The sequence below is a fragment of the Trichosurus vulpecula genome, chromosome 3 (assembly GCF_011100635.1).
Source record: "Trichosurus vulpecula isolate mTriVul1 chromosome 3, mTriVul1.pri, whole genome shotgun sequence".
Taxonomy (NCBI): domain Eukaryota; kingdom Metazoa; phylum Chordata; class Mammalia; order Diprotodontia; family Phalangeridae; genus Trichosurus; species Trichosurus vulpecula.
Window position 1 is genome coordinate 418,698,997 of NC_050575.1, and position 27,698 is coordinate 418,726,694.

The 27,698-nt window shown below is 36.2% G+C and overlaps 1 pseudogene; it reads left to right on the forward strand.

Moving 5' to 3' along the window:
• LOC118842795 lies at nt 1–27,698 on the forward strand (annotated as a pseudogene).

The window sequence follows — 27,698 nt, forward strand, 5'->3', positions numbered from 1 at the left end:
ATGGGCATTTTCAGGAGGTGAGTTAGAAGGTGTGCATGTGTCTGCCATTCATACCATATACCACAATGGATAAGGAAGGTAAACTCTCTGGACCTCTCCTTCCTTATCTATAAAGTGAAGCTCCTAGAATGTAGATCTAAGTTCCTCTCCTTACCTGAATCTATGATTTTAAGTATTTGAAGGGCTGTCATTCAGGAAGATGGATGAATTTTGTTTATGTGCTGGTTTTAAAAAAATATTAATTTTATTCTGAATTTAAGAAATAAAACATGCATTTCCATAACATAGTATAATAGGAAAAACAGATGATTGTACATGAAACTGCAAATCTATTATGTACACACTGCTATTCCTTTTACATTCTATATATATTTCTGTTTAACAGCTCTTTCTTTGGATGTGGATAGTATCTTCCTTCTTATTTCCTTTGTAGTTAATTTGGGAATTTTTAATAGTCAAAATGACTTAGTCACTCAAAGTTGTGTCATTAATTATTTATTGTTATTTATTGTGATATAATGTTGTTTTTACTCTATACAACATTCTTGTGCTTCTGCTAATTTCCCTATTCTTTATCTCATTCAAGTCTGTCCTTGTTTTTCTAAAATCATTGAGTTGATCATTTCTTATAGCACGTACCACAAGCCGTTCCCCAGTTGTTGGGTATCCCTGCTGTTTCCAGGTCTTTGCCACCACGAAGAGAGATACTATAAATATTTTAGAACAAATAGTTTTCCTTCCCTCTTTTTCCCCTAATCAACTTTGTAAACAGACCTAGTAGTGGTGTTACTGGTTCAAATGGCAAAGGTAGTTTAATTACCCTTTGGGCATAACTCCAGATAGCTCTGCAGAATGATTTGTACAGTTTACAATCCCAAGTGGCAGTTGTTTTGCTGTGGTTATTTTGTGGTTATGCTTATTTTTGCCCTCAGGAAAAGAATTAAGGGCAATTAGTGGAATTTTTTTTTTAAAAATATGATTAATGTTGGGGGCAAACAACTTATTAAGAATTAGAGTTATAACAAAGTGGAATTGTTTTACTTAGAAAGTAGAATGTTTTCCTTAAGGCAGATTTTCAAGCAGAGCTGTCTGACCACTGGACAAATATTTTCTAGTAGGAGTTTTTATTTTTCAGTGGGCATTTGGGTTCAATGTCATTTGTTATTCTTTCTAATTCTAAGATTCTGGGATTCTGTGATGATCACGATGACATGGTTACAGCGATGATGATGATGATGACGATGATGATGATGAAGGCCATCAAGTTATTTATGATGGTGCTGATGATAATGATTACAATGCTGATGGTGATGAAGAAGATGATTGCAACAATAACACTGATAATAATAGTGATAGTAAATACTGTGATGAAAGTAGTCATAAAAACCATCAAAATGACTGTCACACAACTTCTTTAAGGGGCGGGGGGAAGTACGACAATTTCCCAAATAAATATAATACGAGTTATACTGGGAGAGGTATAAAGAAGATTAAAGACAGAGGCAAAAAAATGAGGAGAGAGATTTTGCTTGAACTCATTCCTTGCAATTTGATGCTTCATTATGATTAGGTCATACTAATTTCCTTCTCTTAGATTCGCTTGGAAGCACAAATTTAGAAACAGAATGGATGTGAGAAGACAGCTAGTTAACCTTTAATTATTTGACATTTAAGGAATTGTACTTTATTTTCAGATTATCTCCAGTCAGCTTTGGTGTTCTTTTTTAGCTTCCATCCTTCTTTACCTCTCCATACCATTTGACTTCTTGAAGAGGCCTATTCACTGAATGGGGGCTACCTCACTCAAACTGAGAAACTGAAAAGGCCTTAGCCTGGAAAAGCCAGGGTTTCCTAAGGCATCCTGGTGAATATCAGGCTGGTGGACCCAGATGGCTCTGAAGGAGAAAGTGAGGAGGCTGATGACCTTGCACAACCCTCCCTTCCTCAAATCAAAGTCAACTGCATGCCATGTCTTCATTTCCCTGATGTCATGATCCTCTTCAAGAATGAAGGACAAACACAACTATTGCTTTGGACAATATTAACCATACTTGACTATTGGATACTCTCTCTTCTCTCAGTTTCCATTGCAGTATTGTTTCCTGGTTCCTTTTATATGTATCTGACCACCTTCATGATCACCAAACAAAATCCTTTTTGGAATTTAAGGCCCTTTATGATCAATATTCCCACCCCCTCTTCATTTCCAGTATTCTTAAACCTTCCTTAAAATCCCCCTGTACTTCTCTTTCAAGTAACATTGATCTCCCTTCTGTTCCACAAACAACACTCTGACTCTTGAATCCAAGCATTTTCTCCAAATGTCCTCCATGACCATAATGTCCTCTTTCTTTGTCTTTGTCTCCTGGATTCCCAGGCTTCCTCAAATCCTGCTGAGAATTCCATCCTTTTTTGTTGCAGAAAGCCTTTCTCAATCCTTCTCAATTTTAATGTTTTTCCTCTGATTCCTTTTTATCCTGTACATAGCTATTTGTACATATTCATCGGCATATAGACTGTCCCATTACAGTGTGAACTCCTGCAGGGCAGGGACTTTCTCTTGCATTCTTTTCATCCCCAGTGTATAGTACAGTGCCTGGAACATAGTATTTGCTTAATAATAGCTTTCCATTGTTTGACAACTCCTTCATAGATATCCTATTTCTTACTATTATTGTACCCAAGGCTCTGTCCTAGTCTCTATTATTTCCAGTACTATTTTTTCTAACCTCTTAATTTTCCATAGATTTAATTACCATTTGATGTTTTCCACTGTTGATGACTAACAAATATTATACACACACATATACATGCATGCATACATATTCAACACACACATATATGCACACACTTTTGTGTGTATGCCTATATATATATATATATATATATAGGCATACATACATGCATAAGTATACACATACACAACATAAGACCTTTGTAAAGAATATTTAGTTCCAAATGTATAACCACATATCTACAAACTTACTCCCTCAACATGTGGGAGGCATAATTCTTCTCCACCCCTCCCCTCCTGTATTACTTCAGTCTCTGGGGAGGGAAATGGAATGAGCTTCATAGCTTAGCTCAGTTCTGACAGAAAATGGCCCCAATTATAAGTCTCAAATCTCTCTTTGGCTCAAGTATCAGGTGCTGTGGTTTCTTAGGGCTTCCATTTCAGCCTTCCTTGATGCACCATCTTGCCTTAAATCTTCACTCCAAGCAGAAAAATGAGGTGATAGGAACCCAACACCAAAGTTGTGTCAACTAGATGGCACAATAAATAAGACCCTAGGCTTGGAGTTCAGAAAGGTTGAATTTCAATCTGGATTCAGATATTTGATAGCTGTGTGACACTGGACAAGTCACTTTACCTCTCCCTCAGTTTCCTCAGTTACAAAATGGGAATAGTTCTTGTAAATGAGATAATATTTGTAAGGGAACTTCAGTGAATGCTGTCCAACCATTCTGGAGAACAATTATTTGGAACTAAACCCAAAGGATTATAAAATTATTCATATCTTCTGACCTAGAACACCACTGTTAGGTCTATATCTCAAAGAGATCAAAGAAAGGGGAAAAATACATATTTGTACAAAAATATTTGTAGCAGCTCTTTTTATTGGGCAAAGAATTGGGAAATGAAAGGATGCCCATTAATTGGGGGATTTGCAAAATGAGTTGGATTATATGATTATGATGAAATGCTATTGCACTATAAGAAATGATGAGCAGGATGGCTTCAGGAAAAAAAAAACAGAGAAGACTTATGTGAACTGATGAAAAGTGAAGTGAGCAGAATCAAGAGAACAGTGTACACATTAACACCATTACTGAAGATGCTCAAGTATAAAACAACAATAACAACAAAAAAAGCTTTAGCTATGATGATCAACAGTGATCCAAAACAATTCCAATGGACCCATGATGAAAAATGTAAGCTACCTCCAGAGGAAGAACTGAGGAACTCTGAATACAGACTGAAGTATATTTTTTACTCTATTTTTATAGTTTTCTTTTGCAACATAGCTAATGTGGAAATAGGTTTTGCATGACCTCTTATGTTTAATTAATATTAAATTGCTTGCCTTCCCAAGGAGGGAGAGAGGGCTGGATAGAGGAAAGGAATTTGGCATTCAAAATAATAAAAAATGATTGCTAAATTTTTAACATGTATTTGGGAAATATTTTCAAAATTAAGTTTTTTTTAAAGGGAATACACAGTTCCTGGCAAAATATAACCACTTAATAAGTCTTCTCTTCATAATATTAATCCTTCCTTCCTTTTTAACTATTTTCTCATAATGAGTGAACACCCCGTGCCTTACTTTTAGTGGGAAAGTGTAACTTATTGAATTAATTTCAACCACTATGCCATTAAATTTTATTTCTTTGCCTGTTAGTGCATAAGAACTTTCATAGAATGTCTGAAGTGTACTGAAGGACAGGGATGTTTTTTGTTTGTTTTTGTATCCCCATCAGTTAGCATTGTGCTTCATATGTGGTATACAAATAACAAATATTTCTTGATTTAAATTAAATTTCTAAGGAAGTCACATACCAATCAATAGAAGACCTTAAATATCAGAAATCTCTAACAACTCAAGTAACCTGCTACCTTCAGATACAATGTTATAGATTTGTAATGCTGTTATTTTTATGTTACTCATATTCTGCCTTTCATTAATGGTGAGCTTCCTGCAGACAAGTACATAACCTTATTCATTACACAGAATACAAGGCATTCATTTTCCATATGGAAAACTTGGTGAATGCATGCTGCATTAGAATATATTTTTATTGGTAAGTTTTCAATACCATGTTTAGTCTTTATACAACACTTTGTTTAATCAACTAAAAGTGTCGAAGGAACAGTGAACAGAACATTACCTTTAATGAAAGAAGTAATATACTTATCAAAAAAACAAAAGTAAAGGTTTACACATACAAGAACATTTTATATTTCCCATATGATATTTGTTACAAGATGAAGGTGTCTTGCGACCCAATCTTTTTTTCTGCAACAGAAAACTTGAGAAAGGGAGTAACCCATGGAAGTGCACATAATTACCTTAAGAAATAGGATGACAAGCCATGACTCCTTATAAGTCCCCAGACAGAAGGATGAATGAGAAATGATTACAAATAGAATATTTGTCTTTCATTTTACTTAAGAATAAATGCCTCTACTGGAATGAATTGAATTCCAGGATGAATGGAATTTAGAGACAATTTTTGGCCTTAGCATTGAGCTCAGATATGTCTTCTAGAGATTATATTCCCCAACTACTGCTCCACCTTGTATGTAAATGGGAAATACATAGTATGCTGACTCATCTAAAAGCTAATCAGTAAATAGAAATAAATTCTGTCTCCCTTCATGATTAAAGGGGATAGAATGGGGAAATATTAAGATGGCAGGGAGAATCCTTTGGATTTATAAAGCAGTATTTTAAAATCCATGCAAGTCAAAATATGACACTATGGGAACCGCTTGCCAAGGTGATGAAAGTATTTGCAAACTCCAAACTGACAAAGATTCCAAATTATATAACTTCACCATTAATAGGTTCAGAAATTCAAAATGTCTACCATTACAATTGAATTTAAAAGGAGAAATCAGATCAAGAAAAGTATTTAGATTAATGGACCATTTCCTTAAATATCGAAATGACAGGTTCCTAGTCAAAGAGGTTGAGTGCCTAGCAAAGACTGTTAAAATTGAATTTGCCTAGAGTCTTTTATATTCAACTAAAATGTCTTTAAATTCAAAAGGAATGAAGAACCAGAACACTAACCGAGTACACTCATATATGTCTACTAAACCAGATGCCAAAGGTATTAGCTAAAATGAAGGCAGAAGATGTGCAAAGACACCAAGAAATCAGTAGGAGTCAAAATTCAACGAAGCAACCACGAAGTGAAAAATAATGAAACTTGGACTTAAATGTCTGTGTCCATGTGAAGAAAGCATGTGCACAATTCTTGGTTAGCAAGTGATCCTAATGCAAAGAGGATGTAAGGCCTTACAGATATCCCTGACATTTGGTAGAATGATATCCATGACAAGAAAGAATATTTGCAAGTACATATTTTCCCCCAAATGAACAGTACACACAAGAGGAGAAAATATCATTTTATAATAAATCATATTGCAATATGAGAAAAAATTAGGAACCAGAGAAAGTAAGCATGAATTTTCTGGTAAAAATCATTGGGGCCAAAAAAATCAGACATGACACTCTAAGCAGAGTAAAATGTAGCGGAAAAAGAGAAAAAGAGGAAGGGGTGAAGAAAGAGAAGAAAATAGAGAAGGAAGGTGAGGAAGAATAAGAGAAGGAGAAGGAGGATATGGTAGAGGAGGAAGAAGCAGAGAAGAAGAAGGAGGAAAAAAGAGAAGGAGGAGGAGGGGGAGGAGGATTAAGATAATGAGAACAACAAAAACATGCAGAAAGAAGAATAGTGAGGTGTCAAGCAACTTGCCTTGGTACATATATATATCATTTAGTAGTGAAAAGGGCAGAAAGGTGGTACAATGGATAGAGCACTGGACCTGAAATCAGGAAGACTCATCTTCATGAGTTCAAATGTGGCCTCAGACATTTACTACCTGTGTAACACTAGGCAAGTCACTAAACCCTGTTAGATGCAGTTCCTCATCTGTAAAATGAACAAAGGACTTTAAATTCCCAGGCATGCTGAATTTCTTGTTGCCAAAGACATAGTAACTAATTTTTTCTTACATAGACTTAATTATAATCATATCCTTCAAAAGGCATAGGAAGCAAAAAGGGGTGATTCTGTTCTGAATCTCTTCTGTGAATTAGGAAAAGGCACTGTAGAAACAATGGAAACATGGGGATGGAAATGGGTAGGCACTCTGTACTAGAGTTTATGATACAGAGATGAAAGCCATAGGCTAACAGAAACCCTTGATATTTTTACAAAACTGATTTTAAACTGTTGGAGAAATCATACGCAGAAAAACTCTGCCCAGGAGGGAACAGAAATTGATAAGAATGAAATTGTGAAGACAGAAAGAAATTTTTTTAATAAGAAGAAGGAAAAAGGAGGGTTTTTTTTTGGACTAAGCTGGGTACTCAGAGAATTCACAAAACAACTTAGATTGAACATAAAACAAAAGACTGTAGAGAGATGGTGAAGCAGAAGAAAGTAATAAGATTGGATGAAATGCCTGTCCTGGACCTGTAAGAATAGTTTTAGGAACACTGAATCTTGAAAGAACTGAAACTGGAGATGAGATAAGGGCACCCAAAAAATGTATCTGTGTGTGTATTTGTGTATGCGTGTGAGGGTACATGTATGTGTGCACATCCGTGTGTGTGTGTGTGTGTGTGTGTGTGTGTGTGTGTTCTATATTAGGAGACAGAGGAAGGATAAAACTGAGAAATTGTTGTTGTGTGAGGTAAAGAGGAACATGACTGATAGAAGATAGAAGAAAGAGTAGCCTAATTGTTCATTGTCTTGTTTTCTTTGCTCATGAGAATGACAGTGATACTGAACAAAGTTAGGAGAAAAATAATTAATGGAAAGTTCATATTTCACATAAATAAAGAAAGAATAAGAAAGCACTAAATTTGCCCACATTCAGTTCGAGTCATCAAACCCAGATGAACTACATTCTAAGGTACAAAAGTAGTGGTCAATGTGATTACTGAGCAAAATTGGAAAATGGTGAAAAGACAGATGAGGTTATCCAAGTTTGAAGCATGCCAAATGTACCAGATTTTGCAAAAGGCAAGAGAACAGAATATATGATGCATAAGCCATTTAGTTAAGTGTTAGAGTTAAATGTCCTGCAATATGCTAGATCAGATAATCAAAGAGATGATTAATGAATACAAAAGGAATTGTTTATCAAAACAGCATGATTCCATCAAAAATTAGTCTTCAGATTAATTTGATTAATTGTAAATGTCAGATTTCAAGATCAGTCAATGTAGTTTATATTTTACTCAAATTTTAACAAAATATGTTGAACTAGATGACAGTAGGTCACTTTAAGATCAAAGAACTTTTGATTCTAAAATGATACTACACAGTATCCATATAGAATTAGCTCTGAACAATACCACCTCTGATCCATCCCCTTCAATAGGTCCTCATGATTATAAAGTCCAGAGGTTTAATGAACTTTAGACATGATCTTGTCTAAATCTTTCATCTCATAGAGGAAATAATTGAAGCTCAGAAAAGAGAACTGACTTGATCAGAAAATGGAATATAATGTCACATCTCATGAATCAAGTTGAAAATTTTCCATTATTCTGACAAAGCAATATGGCAATTTTAAAATAAAGTTTGATTAGAGCAAGCCACAGCATCCAAAGGCTCAATGAGTCAATTTCCTCCACTGGCCAACACTGAGGAATAAATTTCTCCTCATAGGTAGTGTCTGCCACAAATACTTCAAGTATTTCATTTGAAGGGGGCGGAGCTAAGATGGCCCCATGAAGGAAGTGTCTTACCAGAGCTCTCTCACAAGGTCTGTCAGATTCCCGTAAAAAAGTGAATTTGAACAGATTTGAGAGAGTCAGAAACTGCAAGCAGTCTGCGTGGGGCCAATTTCCAAGCCGGGAGAGTCTGAAAGGCTGAAGACACGACCCTGTAGGCTCGGAGAGTGCTCGGCTGCGGAGCTGCTCCAGACCAAAGCGGAAGCAGCCATCTGGGAAATGCACATGGGAGACAGGCTGGGAGAAAGCTGGGCGCCTGAAACCGGCGGAGATCCCCAGGACTCCCAACACAGGACGGCAGTCTGTGGGAGCGATGAGAGGCAGCTCAATGCCACTGGCCGGGAAAATACCAACTCATGATGCTTGCAGCCCAGGAACTCGCCTTCTTGAACTTCCGGAAGACGCAATGGCCAGGTAAACAGCTCTAATCCCTCCCACCTCACCCAGACAATTCCTCAGGAAAAAAAAAAGAGAACAGAAACAGAGGAGAAAGTAGTGGGGCCTCACAGGACAAATAGTAGAAGCTCATTAGTCCCAGAGGGGCAGAGTCGACAGGGGTCAACACCAGGAGCCCAGCCGTAATCTTCCTCCCCCAGGGGAAGTGCCAGATGTCAGCTCAAACAACAAACAGCTGAGACCATTGCTGAAAAGCAAGTGCCGGAGAGCACCCATAGGGAGTGAGACGTCAGGGAGCCAGACCCCTCCCCCACACCTCAGGAAACTGAAGGCTATAATTCTAGACTCACAACCCTCAAAATAAGAAAGCTGGGACAGAGAGCCCTGAGGCCCAAAGATAGAAATTTGTTGTAATGCCAGGAAAAGGCAAAACAGCAAACATGAAGAAGAATAGAAAAAAAAAAAAAAAAACGAGGACAATAGATTCTTTTTATGGAGACAGGCAGGATCAAAATGTCAATATGGAAGAGAATAGCAATGACACTATAGACGTGACTGATACCTCAAAAGGTAATATGAACTGGTCTCCACCCCAAAAAGGATTGCTGGAAGAGCTAAAGGAGGATTTTAAATACCAAATTAGGGAGCTAAAAGAAGACATAATCAAGTCCCTAAAGAATAAGATTGGTGAAATGGCTACGGAGATACAGAATCTAAAGAGAGAAAATGACACCCTGAGAGGTAAAATCAACCAATTGGAAAAAGACACTCAAAAGCAAAATGAAAACACTAACTCATTAAAAATTAGACTTGAGCAAGTGGAAGCTAATGAATCTATAAGGCACCAGGAAGTAGTAAATCAAAATGTTAGGAATGAAAAAATAGAAAAAAATGTGAAATACCTGATTGGGAAAACAACTGACCTGGAAAATAGATCCAGGAGAGGCAATTTAAGAGTTATTGGTCTACCGGAAATCCACGATGAAAAAAGGAGCCTTGACAGTATCTTCGAAGAAATTATCAAAGACAAGTGCCCAGAGGTCCTAGAACCAGAGGGCAAAATAGTAATTGAAAGAATTCACCGATCACCCCCTGAAAGAGATCCCAAACTGAAAACACCAAGAAATATTATAGCCAAATTTCAGAACTATAAACTCAAGGAGAAAATACTGCAAGCAGCCAAAAAGACGCAATTCAAATATTGTTGAACTACTGTCAGGATCATGCAGGATCTCTCAGCTTCCGCATTAAAACACAGGAGAAATTGGAGTATGATATTCCGAAGGGCAAAGGAGCTGGGACTACAACCAAGGATCAACTACCCAATAAAACTAAGCATAATTTTTCAGGCAAGGCAATGGACATTCAATGAAATAAGGGAATTCCAGACCTTCCTGATGAAAAGGCCAGAACTCAATGGAAAATTTGATCTCCAAATACAAAACTCAAGTTCGACATAAAAAGGTAACCTGGGGGAAAAACCCCACAAAACTTATTCACCAATAAGGGCAGGTTGTTTACATCTTTATGTGGGATTATATCATCTTATGTATATATATATACATATATATATATATATGTGTATATATATATACACATATATATATGTATATATATATACACACACATATATATATATATATATATATACACATATAAGTCAGTCTTGAGAATGGTACAGCTATTATGACAATTGAAAGGGATATACATAGGTTGTGAATGCCTGTATAAATTGACTGATGTAAAGATATAAAATACAAGTAAGAGATAGAAAGGGAGGGCTATGAGAGCAGTGGTAAGGAAGTAGTATAAAAGGGTAAATTACACCAAATGAAGTAGCACAAAAACATATTATAGTAGAGGGAAAGAAGGGAGGGAGAAGAGCAGTATTTGAGCTTTACTGTCATCTGATCTAGTCCAGGAAGGGAATAACATACCCTGATAAGTTTAGAAATCTAACTTGTCCTATGGGAAGTAGGAGAGGAAGGGGGGGGAAATGGAGGGGGGTGGTCAGAAGGGAGAGGAGAAGTAGCAAGTGGGAAACGGTAAGATAAGGGAGGGTAATAAAGGGGCGGGTAAACTGAGGAAGGCGGCAGTCAAAAGCAAAACTTTTTTGAGGAGGAGAAGGGGAAAGGGAGAAATAAAAGCACAAACAGTGGGAAATAGGATGGAGAAAAAGACACAGATATAAATCATAACTCTGAACGTGCAGGGGATGAACATTCTCACAAAACAGAAGCAGATAGCAGAATGGATTAAAAACCATAATCCTACAATATGCTGTTTACAAGAAACGCATTTGAAACGGGGGATACACATAGGGTAAAGGTAAAAGGCTGGAGTAAAATATATTGTGCCTCAGCTAAAGTAAAAAAAAGCAGGTGTAGCAATCCTAATCTCAGACAAAGCCAAAGTAAAGATAGATTTAATTAAAAGAGATAAGGAAGGACACTACATCCTGCTAAAAGGCACCATAAACAATGAAGCAATATCATTGCTTAACATATATGCACCAAGTGGTAAGGCATACAAATTCTTAGAGGAGAGGTTAAGGGAGTTACAGGAAGAAATAGACAGCAAAACTATAATATTGGGAGACCTCAACCTCCCCCTTTCTGAACTTGATAAATCTAACCTCAAAATAAATAAGAAAAAAGTGAAGGAGGTAAACAGAATTTTAGAAAAGGCACATATGATAGACCTCTGGAGAACACTGAATGGAGATAAAAAGGAATATACTTTCTTCTCAAAAGTACATGGCACATACTCAAAAATTGACCATGTAGTATGGCATAAAAACCTCACAATTCAGTGCAAAAAAGCAGAAGTAGTCAAAGCATCCTTTTCAGATCATGATGCAATAAGAATCATTTTTAATAAAGAACCATGGAAAAATAAGCTAAAAACTAATTGGAAACTAAATAATTTAATTCGAAACAATGAGTGGGCCAAAGAACAAATCAGAGAAAAAATTAATAACTTCATTCAAGAGAACGACAATAATGAAACAACATACCAAAACTTATGGGATGCAGCAAAAGCAGTTCTTAGGGGAAGTTTCATATCCCTAAATGCCTACATGAATAAAATAGGGCAAAAGGACATCAATGATCTGGGCATACAGCTGAAAAAGCTAGAAAAAGAGCAAATTGAAAACCCCCAATTAAATACCAAATTAGAAATACTGAAAATCAAAGGAGAGATTAATAGAATTGAAACCAAGAAAACTATTGAATTAATAAATAAAACAAAGAGCTGGTTTTATGAAAAAAACAATAAAATTGATAAACATTTGGCCAATTTGATTAAAAAAAAAAGAAAGAAGAAAATCAAATTACCAGTATCAAAAATGAAAAGGGTGAGGTCACCTCTAATGAAGAGGAAATCAAAACAACATTTAGGAATTATTTTGCCCAACTGTATGCCCATAAATCTGACAACCTTAAAGATATGGATGAATATCTACAAAAACATAAACAGCCCAGGTTAACAGAAAAGGAAATAAAATTTCTTAATAACCCCATCTCAGGAAAAGAAATTGAGCATGCCATCAATGAACTCCCTAGGAAAAAGTCTCCAGGGCCAGATGGTTTTACATGTGAATTCTATCAAACATTTAAAGAACAACTAATTCCAATACTTTGTAGACTATTTCGGAAAATAGGTGAAGAAGGAGTCCTACCAAATTCTTTTTATGACACAAATATGGTACTAATACCCAAACCAGGTAGAGTCAAAACAGAGAAAAAATTTATAGACCAATTTCTCTAATGAATATTGATGCAAAAATTTTAAATAAAATATTAACAAGAAGATTGCAGCAACTCATCACGAGAATAATACAGTATGACAAGGTAGGATTTATTCCAGGAATGCAAGCCTGGTTCAATGTTAGGAAAACTATTAGCATAATTGACCATATCAACAACAAAACTAGCAGAAACCATATGATCATCTCAATAGATGCAGAAAAACCTTTCACAAAGTACAACACCCATTCCTATTAAAAACACTAGAAAGCATAGGAATAAGTGGAACCTTCCTTAAAATTATAAATAGCATCTACCTAAAACCATCGACAAGCATTATCTGTAATGGGGATAAGCTAGATGCATTCCCAATAAGATCAGGGGTGAAACAAGGATGTCCATTATCACCCCTATTATTCAATTTGGTACTAGAAACTTTAGCTGTAGCAATAAGAGGAGAAAAAGAAATTGAAGGAATTAGAATAGGAAAAGAAGAAACTAAATTATCATTTTTTGCAGATGATATGATGATTTATTTAGAGAGTCCTAGAGAATCAAGTAAAACACTATTTGAAATAATAACCAACTTTAGCAAAGTTGCAGGATATAAAATAAACCCACATAAATCCTCAGCAATCCTATACATTACTAACAAAGCCCAACAGCAAGAGATAGAAAGAGAAATTCCATTCAAAGTTAGTATAGACACTATAAAATATTTGGTTGTCTATTTGTGAAGACAAACCCAGGGCCTATATGAACATAACTATGACACACTTTTCACGCGAATAAAATCAGATCTAAATAAATGGAAAAATATCAATTGCTCATGGTTAGGCCAAGCTAATGTAATAAAAATGACAATTTTACCTAAATTAATCTATCTATTCAGTTCCATACCAATTGAACTACCAAAAAATTATTTTACTGAGCTGGACAAAATAATAACAAAATTCATCTGGAAAAACCAGAGGTCTAGAATATCTAGGGTATTAATGAAAAGACATGCTAGAGAAGGTGGCCTAGCCATACCAGATATTAAACTGTACTACAGAGCAGCAGTCATCAAAACTGCCTGGTACTGGTTAAGAAACAGGGGTGTGGATCAGTGGGATAGGATAGGTACACAAGTAGGAGAAATCAACAAGTTTAGCAATCTATTCTTTGATAAACCCAAAGAGGCCAGCTTCTGGGCTAATAATTCACTATTTCACAAAAACTGTTGGGAAAATTGGAAAATGGTAGGGCAGAAACTGGGAATAGACCAATATCTCACACCATATACCAAAATAAAGTCAAAATGGGTTCATGATTTAGGAGCAAAAGCTGATACTATAAGTAATTTGGGAAAGCAAGGAATAGTTTACTTATCAGATTTATGGAAAAGTAAAGAATTCATGACACAACAAGAGATAGAGAGCATTACAAAATGCAAAATGGATAATTTTGATTATGTTAAATTGAAAGGTTTTTGTACAAAAAAAGCCAATGCAACAAGAATTAGGAGGGAAGCAGAAAATTGGGAGAAAATCTTTGCAACTAGTTTCTCTGATAAAGGCCTCATTTCTAAAATATACAGAGAACTGAGCCAAATATATAGGAATACAAGCCATTATCCAATTGAGAAATAGTCAAAAGTTATGAACAGGCAGTTTTCAGAGGAAGAAATTAAAGCTATCTATAGGCATATGAAAAAATGCTCTGGATCACTTCTGATTAGAGAAATGCAAATCAAAACAATTCTCAGATACCACATCTCTCCTGTCAGATTGGCTAAAATAACAAAACAGGAGGAAGACAAATGCTGGAGAGGATGTGGGAAAATTGGAACATTGTTACATTGCTCGTGGAGTTGTGAGCTGATCCAGTCATTTTGGAGAGCAATTTGGAACTATGCCCAAAGGGCTATAAAAATGTTCATACCCTTTGTCCCAGCAATACCACTTCTAGGATTGTATCCCAAAGAAATCACAGAAGCAGGAAAAGGACCCATATGTACAAGCGTATTTATAGTGGCTCTTTTTGTGGTAGCCAAGAAATGGAAATCAAAGGGATGCCCATCAATTGGGGAATGGCTGAACAAGCTGTGGTATATGAAGGTAATGGAATACTATTGTGTCATAAGAAATGGGGAAGATATGGACTTCGTAACAATCTGGAAAAACCTACATGATATAATGCTGAGTAAGCGGAGCAGAGCCAGGAGAACATTGTACACAACCACAGACATATGGAGTCTGTGAGGACCAACCCTGACATACTTCGATCTTCTCAGCAACGTAAGGTGCAAGGACAACTCCAGGGGACTCACTATGGAGAATGCTATCTTCATCCAGAGAAAGAACTGTGAAGTTTGAATGCAGATTGAGGCGCACTTCATGCTCGCCTTTTTTCTTCTCTTTTATTTTTGTTTTTGGGTTTTTTTTTTTGGTTCTGTCTCTTCTTTCTCATGATTCACTCTATTGGTCATAACTCTTCTCCACAACTTGACTAGTGTATAAATTAATTCAATGCGAAGTTATACATAGTAGTTATATGAGATTCCATGCCGTCTTGGGGAGGGAGGGGGAGGTAGGGGAGAAAATCTAGATCTCAAAATTATGTAGAACCGTGTGTTTTAAACTAAAAAAAAAAAAATTAAAAAAATAAAGTTTGATTGTCCAATAGTGCACATTAAATGTACACCTAATTCTTGTTTTTTTTTTCTTTGTTTTTCAGCATCACTATATGATACAATTTTCATAATGGACTTAGTCTGTTACTCCTAAAGAATCAGAGTCATTGGCCCCTTAAGTGTCAGAGAAGACTGCCCAGAATTTAGCAAATGTATACTACATTATGATTATCTCTGAATAGTGCCTCACCTCATCTACTTTCTCCTTCTACCTCCAGACCTGGAAACTATTCTGAAAAGTGGAAATTGCCCCCTAGATTTTCTAAGTGTCTCCTCTGGAAATAACAGAATCCTGAGAAACCTATGGAGTTCTCCCACCTTATATTCGCAGGTTATTTACTTAAAATATTTCTATTTACATGTTTAATTTTCATCTATGCACATAAAGTTTATTTACATAATTTGTGAAATGAAAATGAGATAATACATGTCCTTCCTTGATCATTAAGTGTGTGTTCAGTTAACACAAACAATTTTAAAATTAGTATAAGAAAATACTAATTAGCAAGGAGGCTTTGTTGTTAGAAACTGCACAATAGAGAACCAAACAAAATAGTACATTAATTGTTAAGTTTCCATTATCTTAGATTATTTCTCAGACATTTCTGATATTCTTGAGAGTATTTTTTGTTTGATAGCTTTTTTATATTATTGTTTATATTGGCTGCTGTTTTTGATCTGATTGAGCAGTTCTCTTTTGCAATCACCTGCTTTTTAAAATTGTCTGATCTTTGGCAGTCACCATTTTTACAAATCATCCATTTTTTCATACACACATATATCTGTGTATATGTGTGTGTATATACATATATGTTTATGTACATGTGTATCTACAGATACACACATATATGTATACATATATGTTCATACACACACAGATCTATATCTATCTAAATCTGTGTGTACTCACATGTATGTGTATGTATATGTATAAAATTAATTGGGATTATCTGTGTTTTTATTTATCTGAAGGCCACTGAGTTGCCAAATCTCAGAGTTCTAAGGGACCTGAGAGTTCCTAAACTGAATAATACTATTCTTGAAGATCCCATGGATCCCTATCTAATTCTGCATAATCACTTGTTTAGGATTCACCAATCTTTTTATATTTCCTGATGTTTGAGATATTCTATTGTTTGAGATTAGGGCAGCTAAGTGGATAGGGAGCTGAGCCTGGAATCAGGAAGAGAAACCTTCATCAATTCAAATCTAGCATCAGACACTTACTAGATGTGTGACTCTGGCCAAGTCACTTAAACCTGTTTGCCTCAGTTCCCTCATCATTAAAATGATCTGAGAAAGGAAATAGAAAGCATTCCAGTATTTTCTGTCAAGAAAACCCCAAATGTGGTAATGAAGATTAGGGTACCACCAAAAACGACTAAATAGCAACAATTGTTTGGAATTATCTCATGGATTTAATTATATTCCATTTTGTAATATCCACACATTAGAGTTGTCTATTGTATTAGATTTTTGATGAAGATTAGCTTTGTTTTTATTTTATTATTTTGATTATCTGATGGTTTGAATTTTATGATATCTGGGAAAAATGTGGTGGTGGGTTATCCATTCTAATTTCCATTTGGTTTTGAATAAACTTATTTTGAATTAATGGGACAACATGCAAGTGAGTGAAGTCATAGACTGACCTCCTTACTGAACCTGAGGTTAGGGTGGTTATCCATTCATTGTACCTTTCTGCCTTTTTCCCTCTCTTTGAGGCAAAGGAGCCATAACAGCTTGATTTCTTATGCCTTTATAGCTGTGAGAATTGTCAATGTACAAGAATATAGTGCTACCTGATCATTACATTTCAAAAAAGATTACATCTATCACCTCATTACCCAGGGCATCTGCATACATGTGAAATGTTTATCCTCAAACTTTTTCAGACCAGACCCACTTAAATTATCTTCCCATACTTCTCCCTGCTTGCTTCATAGTAACAAAATCACCCAACTGTGAAATGTTCTTCTTCGTATAACTCACTTTCTGCCATTTCCAAATATTCCTTGTGAGAGCAATGGAGGGGAAGCCCGGCTTTTTTGGGCAGAATTAACAAGATGGATGATCTTGATTACTGCTTTTTTTTAAACTAATTAAGATGCAATTGGGAAGCTTACAGCAGTCCTTACACCATCACAGTGTAAAGCTGTGAAAAGTTCCCTGCATTATGCATTTTCAACTTTTAAACTAAAATTGCTCCTTTATTTATTCAAATACATACAAATAGGCCTGATCCTGTTGCATAAATAGAGGAAAAACTAATTTCATTGTTCATGGCGGTCTCTGGCCCTGTGCCATAATTATTCTAAGCTGTGAATCTAAGCTATCAAATTTAGAAAATAAATTGCAGATTTTTGCTTAATTTGTCTTCACTTTGGCTTTTTTCATAGAAGGAAAAAAATTAAGCTCACTATACTAGTGAGACACAAATGTAAGAAAAATATTAATTGAACAGGTGGATGTGTCCCCTGTGACTTTATCAATATTCATGCTAAATTCAGTGGTACATATCCAAGCCCATCTAAGGCTTCTCATTCAAGGGATAATCTTCATATTCTCCTGTCATGAAAATTAATATTGATGAATTAAAGGCATTAGGCCCAAAGTAACTCTATTCCAGAATACCCAATCTTTGTCATACATATCTGCTGTCATTGTCAGTGATCTGGGGAAATCTCTGGATTTTATTATTTGACTGAATTCAGTTCCCTATAGTGTTGTTAATTAATTAAGCAATCAATAAACATTTAATAGCTCTCTGATACATGTCCAGCAGTATCTCAAGTGCTGGAGACAATAAAGGTAATAAAACAATCCTTTCCCTCAAAAAGCTTACATTCTATCATGTTCAATAACATGTGTACATGAGTACAAATTTGCAAAATGTAAATAGTAGTAACAAAAATAGCTAGCTTTTATATAACCCTTACTAGGTGCTAGGCACTCTGCTAAGTATTTTACAGTCATTATCTCATCTCATCCTCACACTAAGCCTGAGAGGTCAGTGCTATTATTATCATCACTATTTTAACAACGAGAAAATTGAGGGTAGTAGGTTAAGTGACTTCCCCAGGATCACATAGTTAAGTGTCTGAGAAAGGATTTGAACTTGAATTTTTCTGATTATAGGCCTAGCACTCTACCACACCATCTAGTAGTAGTAGGAGTAGTACTAGTAGTAACAGTAGCAGTAGTAGTAGTGGTAGTAGTAGTAGTAGTAGTAGTAGTAGTAGTAGTAGAAGTCATAGTATTCATAACAATAACTATAATAGTTAGCATTTAAAAGACATTTAAAGGTTTGTATGTTAACTTATTTAATCATCACAATAACCTTAGTTGGTAAATGTTATTATCATATCCATTCACAGATTGGAAAACTGAGGAAGACAAAGGTTAGGTGACTTGCCCAAGGTTGTACAAGTAGAAAGTGTATGAGGCACCTTTCAAATGCTGGTCCAGGGAGAATCTGGGGGATCAGGAAAGGTTTTATGTAAGAAGTAACATGTTATTTGAGCTTTGAAAGCAACTATGGATCCTATGAAGCAGAATCAAAGCAGAAGATCATTTGACACATGAGAAACAATCTATGCCAGGGCACAGAGTTTGGAGACAGAATATACTGTGGGAAAGAAATGATCCAGATTCCTGGCTGAAAGAAGAGGTGAGGAGGCAGCTCACGTGTGAATTACAAATTACAAATATAGCCTATGTTTATGAACTTTGCAGGACTATATCTTATTTGTACTTTGTAGTGCAGGCACTAGTTTAGTGAATTTTTTTTTTATTGCTAAACTTAAAAATACCCTACACAAACACATTCCACAGTGTGTTTTATTTAAGATTATACTGTTGATTTCGTCTACATTTGAGTTTTATATAAAAGCCAAATTCTTAAGTTCATAGTTATCTTAACAGTCACTCATCAAGGACATATTGACTTTCCAAATTCATGTACCCAATTGTCATAAAATAACAGCCAAGAAATATGGCACCAGAAAAGAAAGGAAAGTTCTTCACATTATGCAATTGGATGGCCCCTGTGTTACACAACTAATCGGAGTGTTCCTGAATATTTTTTGTGGGGGATTTAGGGAAGGGCATGCATAACGAGATATGATGACATGGAGAGCTTTGTGTTTGCATGACAAAAAGTCTATAATGATGACATTAAAAATCCATTGAAGAAATTGAAGTACTAAGAGAAGAACAATTATGTTTGATGCCAAAAGAAAGGTAAAGAGCAATAAATGAAGGTGCTTGCCCTTAAGTTTACTGGGCAGTAGGAAGCTACAATATACAAATAATTAGATATCCATCTAAAAACAGGACATGATAAATGTCTAAAAAGATTTATAAGAAAGATGGCTTCAGGATGCTGGGTGGGTGCTCTGTGTTCAGGATCATTGCAATTGAGAGATGTTTGGTGTTTCTGGTGGCAGAGATTTCATGATTTTTCTCCATAAGAATTTGTCCTCTCATCAGTTCATGTGGAGCCAGGCTAGAAACTTTGACAGTGTTCTTTGGGGCATTACTGTTCCTGAGGATTTTGGGCTCAATATCCCTGGCCGTATCCTCTGGGCAAGAGCATAGGTGGTGATATATTTAGTGGTTTATGAATTAAATGTGCAGCTTATGATGTCTCCATTATGGTATTTGTTGTTGTAGGCAGACTTGCTTTGCTAACTATTACAAGCCACACTTAGTTCAAAGTTTGCGTTGATTTGCTTGTTCAATTGTTTCAGTCATGTCCAACTCTTCATAATCCCATTTGAAATGGGATTTCCCAGGTTTTCTTACTAAATATACTGCAGTAGTTTTCTATTTCCTTCTCCAGCTCATTGTACAGATGAGGAGATGAAGTAAACAGGGTTAAATGGCATGCCCAGGGTCACACAGCTAGTAAGTATCTGAAGCTGGATTTAAACTCACAAGGATGAGTCTTTCTGAATCCAGGCTCAGCACTCTATCCTCCACCTAGTTGCACTTGATAGTAGGGTGTTATGGACCTTCTGCATATGGGTTGTGGTCCTTATTGATGGTAATAAAGGTGTATTTGGAAGCAAGGCTGGTGGCTTAGAGAGTTGCTGAATTCGAAATTGTTGGTTTTCTTTCACATTCTTGTTAGTCAGTCAACTGTTGATGGTCTTACTGGTAAAGATTGTGATGACTCTGGTGACAACAGAGTAGTTGTGTTAGCAAGGAAGGTGAGCTCCTTTTCAGAAAGATTGTTCTCTTAGATGATATTGTTCAGGGCCATATTAGAAGTAGAACAAGTGGAAATCATGCTAGATTGAGAAGCAGAGGATGTTAATTGGAGTTCTGTCTACAAAGCCCTTTATCATTTTTTAGTTCCCTCTAGAGATGCAACTTGGCAGACATAGGAACAATAATGTTTTACCCTATGGCTCAGGCTCTCACAGAGCTTCTCCCTTAGTATGAATAGTTCACATTTTTCCTCTAAAGATAACATTTTCATTTACTTTGTCAACATGGCACAAATGAAGAAATTAGCAACCCTGCAATTGAATCTTAGCTCTGAAATTTACCTCTATGAATTCAGGAAAATCAATTCATATCCTTCTAGTCCTCAGTTTATATTAGATGACTTCTAAATTTTTGTTTCTATGATTGATCAACCCAACAAGCAATGTCATAGAAAAATTCTATTGGACACCACAGATAACACCAAAAAAGGATGTATCTGAGACCACAGACAGTAAGGACAATTTATCCCTCTGCTTCTCTCACCAGGGTTTCTACAACCACCCTGGATTTATACAGTCAACTTGAAGGTGTTCATACCCACCAAGAAAAAATCCAGTTAAGTAGGAACTCCTCCTCTCTACAGGCTCTACTTTTTAAAAGTAACAATATAAGCTATATGGTCCACTGTACCAGTGACGGAAACACTTTTCCTTGATTCTCCAGATCACTGCTCTGTGACTCATTGTTCCTCAAAGTGATCTTGGAATTCCTTCCTTATTTTGGTGATCTTTTCCCATGTGTGTGTTCCTTTTGAGACTTAGGAACTTTACTGTTCTGTCAAATACATTTTGTTCCTGCTGCTTTCACCATTGCCATTTCTTCTAGAAAAAGGACTATTGCCTATTGTAGAATGAGAATATGGTAAGCAACAATATTCAGAGCTAGTTAAAACATACACCGTTTAGTACTTCAACTTATATGCTGCTACACAAAAGGGCTTGTCAGAGAGCTGTGAATATGGCCTTCAGACTAGACATTTTCAACCACAGTTCACTTTTTCTTATTTCTGGTTGAGTTATAACTCAGTTCTCTTCATTTCTTTCATAAGTAGGGGTAAACATGCCTTGTCACAGTGTGCTTCCTGTCACGTCTTTTTAAGACTGAGGGAAATATTTACTCCTCCTCCACAATTGAATGTTATAAGATCATAGAAATTGTCTTCAGCATCAAGTAAGTTACATAGAACTCTTGACATTTTAGAAGAGTGAAGTCAAGATTTAGGTCACTACCAGTATCCCTGTTCCTATGGCAATGATCAATTTACCAGTTGTTGGAAGGGGAAAGATAATTTGAGGATACTGCTTGATAATAAAGAGGGTCATGTCAAAGTGGAAAAAGCCCTAGATAGTGAATCTACATAAAACAAGTGGAATTTTGGAATTCTGTATCTCCCTAATCTCCAAGGTTCAATTTCTTCAACTAAAACAAGGTTTTATTCAAATACTACTGAACTGACTTATGTGTTGTTTCCCTCTTATTATATGTTTATTATCATATATATATATATATATATATATGTATATATATGTGTGTATGTGTGTGTGTATATATATATATATATATATATATATATATATATATTGGTATCTTATTAAATGCTATTGATAATCTACTTTTTAGCATGGTCCATTGAAGAAGTATTTAAGGGAAGAGTGGTAAACATTTAAATATGGAGATTTCACATTGTAAATCCTCTCCCATTTTTCAATCTCACCCTTTTGTGGATTAGATAAATTCAAAACAAATGAAGGGGAATATTAAGCAGCATTTGAAAATATGTCTCTGTAATAGCAAGCACCCTGGCACACCCAGGATGGCCTGCTAGCACAGGTTCTTTGATCTGCTTTTCTAAAAGAAAATGGCCTTTAAAGGGGTCAGCAATCTTACCTTATTTACATTCACTAGTTCAAGGAAAAGGCCAGCACCCTCAACATGGAGAAAATGCAAGCAGAGAAACTATAAGCATAGAAATTAGCACAAAGGTCAACAGACAGGGTTCCAATTGTCTGGACAAAGTAAAAAACCACCTATATACACCACCAGATTGAGGGAGCATGAAGCATTTGAGTAGGCAGGGAGCTCTTAACAAACAGCTACTCTAAGTCTTGTCCATGGAATCAAAAGGTCCTCCTCATGAGGAAGCCCCTAAAGCAAAATCTCACCTCAGAATACACACATATATGTAGGTAGATAGATAGATAGATAGATAGATAGATAGATAGATAGATAGAAAGACATAATTACACACACTTTTGGCTAACAGACTGAGAATCAGAAGGCATCACGAATCCTGTGACTCAGTGCCTAACTAGCTTGACACAAAAAGGTGTGAAAGCCTTTCTACAAACAAGCTTCTTAGTAAACAAGCCTTTCCCCTAAGCAAGCTCTTCCTTAAGCAAGTTCCTCCCCCAAAGAACCCTATGTGATTCAAGATATGTCACAGTGGTGATTGAACACATGTGGTTGCATAGACCTATTAATGGACAGGGAAGATCTTCCTATTCTATTAAAATTACAGTCTCATAGCTCCAAATATTATTCTCTTACTGTATCATCATTTCATTAACTTCTGCTCAACTATATCAAGGAAAACATGGTAGAAAACACAATAGAATGTCATAAGAGAAATGCTATTGGACCTCAAGACTGAAGATTGTTCAAATTGTTCCAGTTCTAACTTTTCATTTAACTTCTTTTATGACACCTTTGATTGGGAACTGGAATTAAAAACAATAATTATGAATGAAAACAAGATTTAAAATACTATGCAAAGCAAATTGTCTTTTATCAGTCTGTTTGTATGTACATATGTCACAAATATATGGAGGGAATGAAATAATATGAACATTGATAATTTTAAAAGTATACTAATATAAATGACAACTCATTGCATCAATCAATTTCCCTACCGCACTTAAAAGACACTAACTTTGTCAAGTGGGAACACATGCATTGAGACATTCAATTAGTTATAGGTATGAACTAGGCAGAAACAAAGGCTAGACATCTCTACTAAAGAGCTTAATCAATCAAAGACATTAGACTAAATATGATAAATGCTTGAAAGACAAAGACTAAAACTGACAAACAATGGTTTAAAAAAAAGGCCTCCTACAATCCACAAAGGCCATAATTCCCACTGATAATACATTGATGTATTCAAAACTGAGGCTCTTGTCTCCATGATTCACAACAGCTTTGGAAATGTCCAGACATTTGTTCAACATAATTCAATCCTTTAAAATTTGAGATAGTTTGGGTGGTTTCTTGGCAAAACAAAATGGAAGAGGCTCCCAAGGGACCTGTGTGAGAATGGAATCAGGAACAGGATGATATTATGGGTTGTCAGCCTTTATGCTCCAGTGAAAAACCGCCTTCATAAGTGTTTTCCACAGAGGTATGTTTTCAATTCAATGAGCACACCAATTCTGTCCAACTAAGCTCCAAACAGGATGGAATGAAATAAAACACAGACTGGCAATACTCAACGGCATGGACATTTCCCATTTTTAGTTGCTATTTTTTTTTAATAATGAGTTTCAAAGAGCCTTGCTTGTGATACTTGGTTTAAAATTTGCTACAGAAATGAGCCCAGTCTTCTTCATTGAAGTCTGAGCATGTGGGGTTGGAGTTTGTCTTCTTAAATCTGATCTTCTTAAATTTTTATTAAGAGTGATCCTGCTTAGCATCATTTCAGTTCAATTTAACAAGCACCTACTATGTGCAAGACATTGTTCAAGGCAGTAATGACACAAAGAAATAAAAACAACCAATCCCTACTCTTGAGAAGTATATATTCTATCAATACTAATGCAATTAGTTCATACCTACATAATATTTGCCATTGCAAAGTTCTCATTTTTTGTAGTAGCAGAGATACTGGAATACTATATTCTCTCTTTCTCAATATTAATTAAACTATTATAGAATTAATTAGATTTCAAATCAGGCAGTCACAACCTACCACTATGTATTTCTTTCCTTTAACTCAGAGTTCATAATCCTTCTTGAGGTCCCCAGTCCTGGTCATAAAGCTTCACTTGAGTGAGGTCTAGAGAGAGAAGAGAACAGAGGACAAAGATATGGGTATGTCCTTATTCTTGGATACTCTGGTTAACAGTATTTAGTACAAGATAACACCATCTTTTTTGCTTTTGTGTCCCACTGGTGATTCATATTGCCCGGACAGTCCATAAATATGCCCATATTATTCTCAGACAAACTACTCTATAATCATTGAAGTATTATCCTCATTTTAAAGAAAACATCGAGAATAGTGCAAATAACAACACTTTGCATTATTGTAGCGCTCTAAGGTTTCCAGAGCACTGTCTTGTCGGCAGCCCTGTGAAATAGGACCTAAAAGCATTGGTGTTCTCCTTAAATATTTCCCAGCAATAATGACAATACACACAATTCTACAGCAATTGTTGGAGGATGATATGGAAATATAAGGATGATGATAAAAATATAGATGGACTTTTATGTAGAATACTACATATTGCATAATGTCAATGGTTTTTCTTGTTCATCTACTAACATTACTGGGAGGTAAGTAGGACATATATCACAGTCATTTTACAAATGAAAATCAAGATGGCAGTCAGTAAGTTCTGTGGCCCAGTGGATAAAGTAATGGAATCACAATGAGCTGATCAAGAATCTTGCCTCAATGGAGTCAAGATGGCAGAGAGAAGCCAGGAAGTTGCCTGAGCTCTCCCCAGTTTCTCTCAGAAATAATGTTAAATCAAGCCTCTAAAAGAGTTTTGGAGTAACAGAATCCACAAAATGACAGAGTGAAAAAAATTTCCAGCCCCAGATAACTTAGAGGGACTTCAGAAAAGCTTGTCTCACTTGAATAAAAAAGGAGTGGAGCCCAGGGCAAGCAGTGTCTGGGTAAGCCAATGGTAGGCTCTTAGCCAAAACACAGATCAGCACTGGTCCTAAACCAGCAGGCTAGTGGTACAGCAAGCCAGCTGTAAGACCTTCAGCCCCTGTGCAGCAGGACAACTGCCAGTCCTAGAACCCAGGGCACAACAGGTGTTACTTGACTAGACTATCCTAACACAGTGGTCAAGCCTTCAGTTCCAGAGGATCTGGCACAGAAATCCAGTGACAGGACCCCTGTATCTCCATGGAATAAGCTTGGGACAGTGCCTCTTCTGCCCCAGGAGAAGATCTTGATTAAAAAAAATAAGCAAAAGCAAAAAAATAGCCCTGACCATAGAAAGCTACTGTGGCATCATGGAAAATCCAAACACAAACTTAGAAAAGGACAACAAAATGCCTACATATGAATCTTCAAAGGGGAATATTAATTGGCCTCAAGCCCAGAAAGTCCTCCTGGAAGATTTCAAAAAGAATTTTAAAAACAAGTAAGAAAGATAGAAAAAAGTTGGGAAAAGAAATGAGACTTTTGATAGAGAATTATGGAAAAAAGTCAACAGGTTGGAAAAGAAAACACAAAAAAAGACTAAAGGAAATAGCTCCTTAAAAATAGAATTGGCCAAATTGGAAAAAAAATTCCACTAGAGGAACCAACTCTTTTTAAATAGATTTGGCCAAATGGAAAAGGAAATATAAAAGCTATCTGAAGAAAATAATTCCTTAAAAATTAGAATTGAACAAGTAAAAGCTAGTGACTTTATGAGGCATCAAGAATCAGTGAACCAAAATCAAAAGAATGAAAAAAACAGAAGAAAATGTAAAATACCTCACTGGAAAAAATAACTGACCTAGAAAATAGATCCAGAAGATATAATTTAAGAATTATTGGACTACCTGAAAGACATGATAAAACAGAACGGCCTGGACAGCATCTTTCAAGAAATTATCAGGAGGCCATAGCCTGGGCCCTGTAGAGTACTTGGGAAGCAACTGGAGGGTGCAGTCCAGGCTGCTGTGGCCTTGGGGCTGTAGGGACAGGGTTTGGAATCACAGGGGAGGACAAGGGTCCCACTACCACTCCCTCCTTGCCCACTCCTGGCCACTCTGAAGGGAGGCAGGCTCTCCCCTCCTCAGCCTTCTGGCCATTATTAGCCTGGCTACATAGCTGCCTCACTTGCCCCCCTCCATTAGTAAGTAGGCTTCTCTTATGTGAAGAATTAGAGCATTGTCATGTGGTAGTGTCCTTTTTCATAGCTACTTGCCCCCACCTAGTCGCAAAATAAACAATACTCCTGGACCCTCTGCAGATTCTGGAAATAGGACAGAATTCTTCAGGTCCATCAGCCTGAAAAAATGGTGCCCAGCCATTTTTTTCTAGAATTGGAGAAGAGGCAATTAGACTGTAATTTCTTGTGGTTCCATGAAGTGTGCTGAGAGTGGCTGGTCATCACAACTGGATTGTCACTGCATATGCCCATTTTGCTGTTTGTTACACAATCAAAGAATGTTCTGGATGGCAACAGGTGTTTATAAGTCCCTATTTGAATTGGACTATTGAACAAGTGACTTTGAATGCAAAAGTAGTTGAAGGTCCACATGAAGACAAAGATAAGATGGTGACTGTTGCCTCAGATAGCACTATTATTCTGTGGAATATTCGAGATTGAAACTGTGGCAGTGAAATAGGAGCATTCAGTCTTGGAATTTTTGTAGATGCTCTCTTCTTCATTGAACCAGTTGCTGGCCATAAGTCATAAAGGGACAATAGGAGCATGCAACACTGTTAGGTTCAGGATGTTGTTTCTATTATAGCTGTGAAACTGCTCAATCATTGCTCCTGTTGCATTGTAACAATGGATCCATTTTTTATGTAGATATGCAGAAATTTTCTTTGAGAATCAAAGACAATGAACTTCTTATAACTAAATTTTATCATGATCATTCAAATAATGCTATTATAGCACTTAGTGTCTACCTCACACCTAAAACAAGTGTCAGTGGTAATTAGATTCAGATTGTCTATGGTAAAGTTCTGGAACTGTAAGAGTAATTGTACAGCACCTAGAAACAGTTAGCTCAGGACCGCAGCTTTCCCAAATGTTCAAAGTTCAACAAAGTCCTATTGTAAAGATCATGCTCTAAGTTAAACACCTTGTATTAGTCTGTGATGATAAGAATCATGTACAGACATGGGCAGTACCATGATTCTGAAGAATAATTTCCACACAACCAGGTTCTACTCCGTAA